Below are 7,192 nucleotides of genomic sequence, written 5' to 3' on the forward strand. Positions count from 1 at the left end.
ATAAGTAATATTTCATTGTATCCACATATTCCCATTTTACTAAGTGATTTTTAGCAGCTATGGGCTTTAAAATTTTGTATAAGGCCTTTTCACCATCTCCAGACACATCCTTATGTGTTTTCTCATTAGATAAATTGTATGGTGATATTAATGGAATATCTAATATATGCCGAACCATCTTTGCATTCCTAAATTGTTTATATTAAAATATTCTTATTTAACAGTAGAATTGTTTGATTATATATATCTGTTGTCATTGTTAATCCTCACAGAATAATATCTTCCCATTGAATTTTAGAGAGAGTGGAAGGGAGGGGGAGAGGCAGAGAGGGAGAAACATCTATGTGAGAGAGATACATGGATTGGTTGCCTTCCACACATGCCCAGATCAGGGAGGGGTATCCAGCCTGCAACCAAGGTACATGCCCTTGACTGGAATTGAACCTAGGACCCTTCAGTCCTCAGGCCAATGTGCTATCCATTGAGCCAAACCAGCTAGGGCAATGATATATTATTGAAGACTAGGGGCCCGGTGCACGAAATTCGTGCACTGGGTGTGTGTGTGGGGGGGGGGGAGTGTCCCTCAGCCCAGCCTGCCCCCTCTCACATACTGGGAGCCCTCAGGCGTTGACCCCCATCACCCTCCAATCGCAGGATCGGCCCCTTGCCCAGGCCTGACGCCTCTGGCCTAGGCGTCTGGCCCAGGCAGCGGGGACCTGCAGTGGCAGCGGCCCAGCGATCGTGGGCTTCGCTTTAGGCCCAGGCAAGGGACCCCTAGCTCCTGGGACTGCCAGCTTCGACCATGCCCAGCTCCCATCGCTGGCTCCACCCCTACTTCCTGCTATCACTGGCCAGGGCGGCAAAGGTGCCTGATTCTCCGATCATGGCTGGGGGGCAGGGTAAAGGCGGCCCCAGGGCCGCCTTTGCCCTGCCCCCCAGCTCTTAGCTCCCCCCTGGGTTTCCAATCACTGTCAGTGGCAGGGGGCTTCTTCCTGCTTTCCCTTTCGCCTCCCTGCATTGTGCCTACATATGCAAATTAACCGCCATCTTGTTGGCAGTTAACTGCCAATCTTAGTTGGCAGTTAATTTGCATATAGCCCTGATTAGCCAATGAAAAGGGTAGCTCATACGCCAATTACCATTTTTCTCTTTTATTAGTGTTGATTATTTCATCAATATTTATTATGGTGAGATTAGTCTGTGATAACTTTCTCAGGTTTAGGTATTGATGCTAAAATTTATTTAGAAACTAGAGGCCCAGTGCATGGATTTGTGCACCTGTGCGGTCCCTCAACCTGGCCTGCACCCTCTTGCAATCCAGGACCCCTCTGGGGATGTCAGATAGCCAGTTTTGGCCTGATCCCCGCAGGCTCTATCCAGACAGGAAGGAACCTGATCCTGTGTGTTGCGTGTCTATCCCTGGTAGTCAGTGCACATCATAGCGTCTGGTCGTTCGGTCATTCAGTCATATGGTCATTTGGTTGCTTAGGCTTTTAAACATATACATATTCACAAATTGAATGCCACGTGTCAAAAGAAACTACGTTAATCCTTTCTATATTGTTGCAATTTTAGTATGTATATTTCTGAAGTGAATACATGTTCACTAAGCTTTTAATTTCAAAGAGTAAACAGTTCACTTTGCTATTTTATTGCTTTAATTATTTTTTACTATATAATGTAGGGCAAAAGTAGGTTTACAATTGTGTGTGAAACAGTTTATTCTTGTATTGTTATTTATTAATTATTTTATTATTTCCCATACACAAAGCAGTAAGTCTACTTTTGCCCTAGTCTGTAGTTTATTTTTCTTCTTTATGTCTTCATTCTTTCAATATCCATTAACTTTTGTATATGTATAGCATCTTGAAGAATTCCTGGCTTATAGTGGACAAGTGATTATTAAATGAATGAAGAGCTGAAGGGATAAATTCCTTGTGTCACATTTAAAATGTTGACTATAAGAGGAGTTATTTCTTTTGAGATTTGTAATTTTTTTCTTGTGAGCTTGGCAGAGGTTCTGTCAAAGTTAAGTATAAATTCTGATGGGAAAATATTAGCTTCTCTCAGGGATCTCGGGTGCTCTATATCCTCACACAGTTTTATGTTAACTTACTAGAATGTGTCTCTATTGTCATGTATATAGTATATGTTTAGACTCCATACTTGAGCATGGAATAGATTTAGAAAGTCTATTTCTTATGGTGGTCTTTCTTTTCTTTTATCGTAGGTTTGTAACGAGTTTTGTTGTTTGTTTGGTTGGTTTTAGCACTTTTCCAAGACTGTAGAGAATTTGTTTTTGTACAGCTCATATCAATGAAAGAAACTTTTTTTGAGGCCCCAGGTCTATGGGGCTCATGTAGGGAGGTCACCCTGTGGGCCCAAGGAGGTGACGGAGGGGCCTTATTTAACTTTCTTCTTGGGGCACCGGTTGTTGGTGTGGCTGAACTTCTTGTAGCAGTTGACAGCACGGGGATGCAGGCGGGAGGAACACTTGCGGCAGATCATCTTGTCGTGGTTGTACTTCTGAGTGAGCTGGCAGAGAGAGGGCTCAATAATGCCACCCCTCAGACGAAGCACAAGGGGCAGGGTGGACTCTTTGAATGCTGTAATCTGAGAGAGTGCAGCCATCCTTCATCTGCTTGCCCACACAGATCAGATGCTGCTGGTCAGGCAGGATGCGCTCCTTGTCTAGGATTTTATTGTGACATGCTCAATGGTTCCACCTCCTGGGTGGTGGTCCTGCCAATTCAGGGTCTTCACAAAGACCTGCATCTCGCTGGAGAAGCTGGCCTCCTTGCAGAGAAAGAGCACACATTTCTGTGGTCTGTTTTGTTTAAGGGCAGTACTTCAAGGACCTGAGCCTTGCCCAGGTGGCCTTCTTTAAGCTTTCCACATCTTTCTATACAGTGGTGTTAGAATTTAGTCCTCAAGAATGAATGAAATACCCTTGAGCCACAATTAAGTCGCTTTGAAGTGATTAGTCTGTTTTTGAGGGGGGTTTGTTGTTGTTGTCGCTGGTACCTTTCTTTCATGTTTATGCTTGATTCATATTTAACAACTTTCTAAATTATATATATTTTTTTCAGCATTTCTCTATGTCAGGGGTGGGGAACCTTATTTCTGCCAAGGGCCATTTGGATATTTATAACATCATTTGCAGGTCATACAAAATTATCAACTTAAAAATTAGCCAGCTATACTTGGTCAAACATTTAATTCACTCACTCCTAATGCCTTGGCAGGACCAGACCAAATGATTTCGTGGGCCTTATATGGCCCGTGGGCTAGACATTCACCACCCTTCCTCTTTGTGATGAAAGAAGGTATTTCTTTATCAGCTTGGTCTTTCATATTTCTGTCAATTTATTTCCAGGTGATTCTTATGTTCACTTAAAATTTACAACCATTGATGGAGTAATGTAGTGGTTTAATAAAGTCAATCTCGTTTTATTTATAACACTAGTGACCCAGTGCATGAAATCGCATGTGACCCAGAATCCTGCCAGCGCTGCGCAAGACTCCCCCGAGTCCTGCCCCACGGCCGGTGCCACTGGACTCCCCCAATGCACCTCCTGGTCAAGTCCTCAGTAGCGCCCGTGGGGACACAGTGTCAAGTCCCTGCCCACCCGCACACGCCTTGCCAGCATGCAGCCCCACCCACCCACTTGCGCCTGCTGTGCACACAGCCTCCTGGTGATTGGTTGTTATGGTGTGAGGGCATCACGACCACAGGCTTTTTATATCTAGGATAGTGATGATATAAGGCATTTCTTTGAATGTCTATATGTTCCTTAATGGGGAGAATTTTTATCATATTTCTATCCTTACATCAACAGAGTAGGTTTATAAGTAGAAGACATAAATCATTAAAATGAATGAGGTATGAGAAAACTCAGTGAGGAGTATTTTCTCAGGATCCAAAGAAAGCTATCACCCAGCAAGAGGTAGCAGTAAACAGAGTCAAATGCCAAACAGAGCTCAGGTTTCAGAAGTACAGAACATTGTTTTCTGAATTTGAAATATGAAGGCTATTGAGCGCTATTGACTTTAGCAATAGTTGTTGTGGGAGCAAAGTCAGATTGGTTTGAGTTAGAAAGTGAAAGAGGAGTAAAGCAGAGGCAACGAGTAAGAATTACACTTTAGAAATACTTGGCCATGGAAGAAAAGAAAGAAATTACCAAGTAGCTAGAATCAGTCATTGGGATGAGGAGAGATTTACTGATTTTTATTTTGGGAGACACAATATTACGTTTATAATCTGAAAATGAAGAGACAGTATGAAGAGAATATTATTGATTAAGGAGAGAGATGGAATCATTTGTGAAGTGAGTTGCTTGAGGAGGCAGTGGAAATAGGAATAACCTGGAAATTGCACAAGAATTAAGACTGTAAAGACCACAATTTAGATGGCTACATAGAATCCATTATTTGCTTACCCATAAAACCATTCTTCTTCTATTCACTTATTATGCAAACCTTCATTTCATTTGAGTGCCAATGTGCTCCACCTGATGGGTCAGTCTAGCCATTATTGATTAAGGTTCCTTATAGAAATACCTCCTTTTCCATATACTTATTATCCTAAATTTTCTTGCAGTTCTGGTCAAGGAAGTAAAAAGTTAGGTCTTCTAGAAAGTGTCTATATAGGTTTTCCTCTTTATTGGTAAAAAAAATAAATTTGACTAAAATATCCTTTTTGTCACTACCCTAATTCCTGATATTAAATGTGACTTATAACCCATGGAAACTCTGAAATCTTTAAAAACTATCTCAAAAAAACTCCAAGTTGCACCTTAATATTCCATTTTGGTCAAGTAATAAAATTACAGCAAAATTAATAATTAGTATCTCTCATTAAGGAAGACACTATAATTGTTTTTGTTTCATATTAGGCAATCTCCCATTACTTACATGGTTAAGATTCAAGAAATATTAATTAAATAAAGCATTGGATTGTAACACATTCAGTTCATTTTATGGGTGACATATTCTGAAATGCTTTATTTAATTCCTCAAGATAAATTAATTCTCTCCGCTCAACTATTTTTAGGCATTATTTTCACCCATTTTATGAAAATTATTTCTTTCTTCCATATACTATAGTTATCAATATATATGTTTTACCTCTCCCATTGGTATGGTCCATGAAACTAAGGTCAATTAAATTGGATATAAGGAGAATAATGTACACAACTTTTAGGTCTTTTTAAAATATATTTTATTGATTTGTTACAGAGAGGAAGGGAGAGGGATAGAGAGTTAGAAACATCGATGAGAGAGAAACATCGATCAGCTGCCACCTGCACACCTCCCACTGGGGATGTGCCCACAACCAAGGGACATGCCCTTGACCGGAATCGAACCAGTGACCCTTCAGCCCACAGGCCGACACTCTATCCACTGAGCTAAACCAGTTAGGGCTAGGTCATATTTTTAAATAGGAAATTGCATGCCCTTTAGAATCCTTTCACTCTCCTTTCTTACCATCTGGAACATGGATGGAGTACTGGTGAATTAGTTTTGACCCTATGAAGACAAAATATAAAAAACAAAAAAGAAAGAAAAAAAAACCAAACCTGGATGTGAATCCTGGATGACTTCATGGAGCATTCTAGACTATCTACCCTGTTTCTCTCACCTATTTCTCCCAATGCCTAGCCATTGTGAAAGCATCTTCTAAACTCAGATGTCATCTGATGAACGATGAAGGAGAAATCCTGAAAAGCTGAGTATTTCCCCCAAGGAAACCATATTAATCTGGAAATGACTAGGATATATTGAAGCTGAAATGCTGGTATTATTTACCCACTTCTCAACAGAAATGAAGGTCTATAATGGAATTAAGTTCAGTATAGTGAAAAAAATTCTGCACATCAGAGTTGTGGCTGTGGACTTTAGATTATCATACAATAGATAATTTATGGAATTATACAAATGTTTCAGCATCATGTTTTAAACTTAGGTACGGAGGAGAAGGAGACAAGAGCTCCGTCCCACAGGGAGTGCTAGTAAGAGAAAAAAAAGCAGTATAAATGGGTAACTGACATTCATTTTGTAAAGTGTTTATCATGAAAATGTGAGCAAAGGGTTAAGAGGCACACACAATAAGGAGAAATCAATTGAATCTAAGAGAATTAGAAACATTTTAAAAATCTGATTATTTCAAATACCTCTAATAACATTGTCAGAGGTTAGGCAAAAGATAAACCTTATTAGATAAACCTATGATAACAAAAGCATAATATGCTAATTAGACGGGACGTCCTTCCGGATGGCCTTCCAGACAAAGCTGGGCTGCTAGGGAAGCCCGGGTCCCAGGTGCCAGAGGGAAGCCAGTGCTGGCAGCCGGAGGAAAGAAGGCCTACGCTTGCATGAATTTTGTGCATCAGGCCTCTAGTATTCAATAAAAGAAAGTCCAAGGAGCCTGGAAATTTGGAGACAATCTTGGGTCTACTTGAAAGAAATTATATTGATTATGATTTTGACATTCACATTTGTCACAATTGGTTTTTAATACCAAGTAATCATATTTTAAGACAACTATTATGTCAAATACAATTTTCTTAAAAAATGAAACTCATCCTGGCTCTGATGGTTGGCGGTCCTCCTATGCACCAAAAAGTGGCTGGTTCAATCCCCAGTCAACCAGGGCACATACACAGGTTGTGGTTTCCATGCCTGGTCAGGGTCCTTATGGGAGGCAGCCAATCAATCTTTCTCTCTCTCTCTCTCTATATATATATATATATTAAAAAATCAGCAAAATCATATTTTTAAAAAATGATTCAACACATTTCTCCAAGCAAGCTGCTTTCATACCTATTTTTGCTGTCTAGTGGCAGCTGGGTTAAAATATAGGTTCTTTTGAAAGATCATCATGACAGAGATCAGCTTCAGGGATGTGAAAACACTGCATAGCCAGAAAATTTCTCCCCTGCCTATCTGTTCTTGGATCTCTGATTAAGATTTTCCTGGGCACAGCAGAAGATAAATTGCTTCAATGTTCAAATTGCCAAATTCAAACCAGTAACAGCTATTCAAACATTACTGTCTCTTAACTATTGTACAAAGTCTATAAAAGATTGAGGGGTGATTATATCCGCTTAATTTTCCCCCTGTTTATGTTTAATAGAAGATGGATAAAGGAGGAAAGGGAATCTGAATGTTGCCTAGATATAACGATAAGGGA

At 40.2% G+C, this 7,192-nt stretch overlaps 1 pseudogene; it reads right to left on the reverse strand.

Annotated features, from left to right (window-relative positions):
* Positions 1-2,403: 2,403 nt before the first annotated feature.
* Positions 2,404-2,790, reverse strand: LOC132226056 (ubiquitin-ribosomal protein eL40 fusion protein-like; annotated as a pseudogene).
* Positions 2,791-7,192: the final 4,402 nt, after the last annotated feature.

The sequence above is a fragment of the Myotis daubentonii genome, chromosome 2, assembly GCF_963259705.1.
Source record: "Myotis daubentonii chromosome 2, mMyoDau2.1, whole genome shotgun sequence".
NCBI classification, from domain to species: domain Eukaryota; kingdom Metazoa; phylum Chordata; class Mammalia; order Chiroptera; family Vespertilionidae; genus Myotis; species Myotis daubentonii.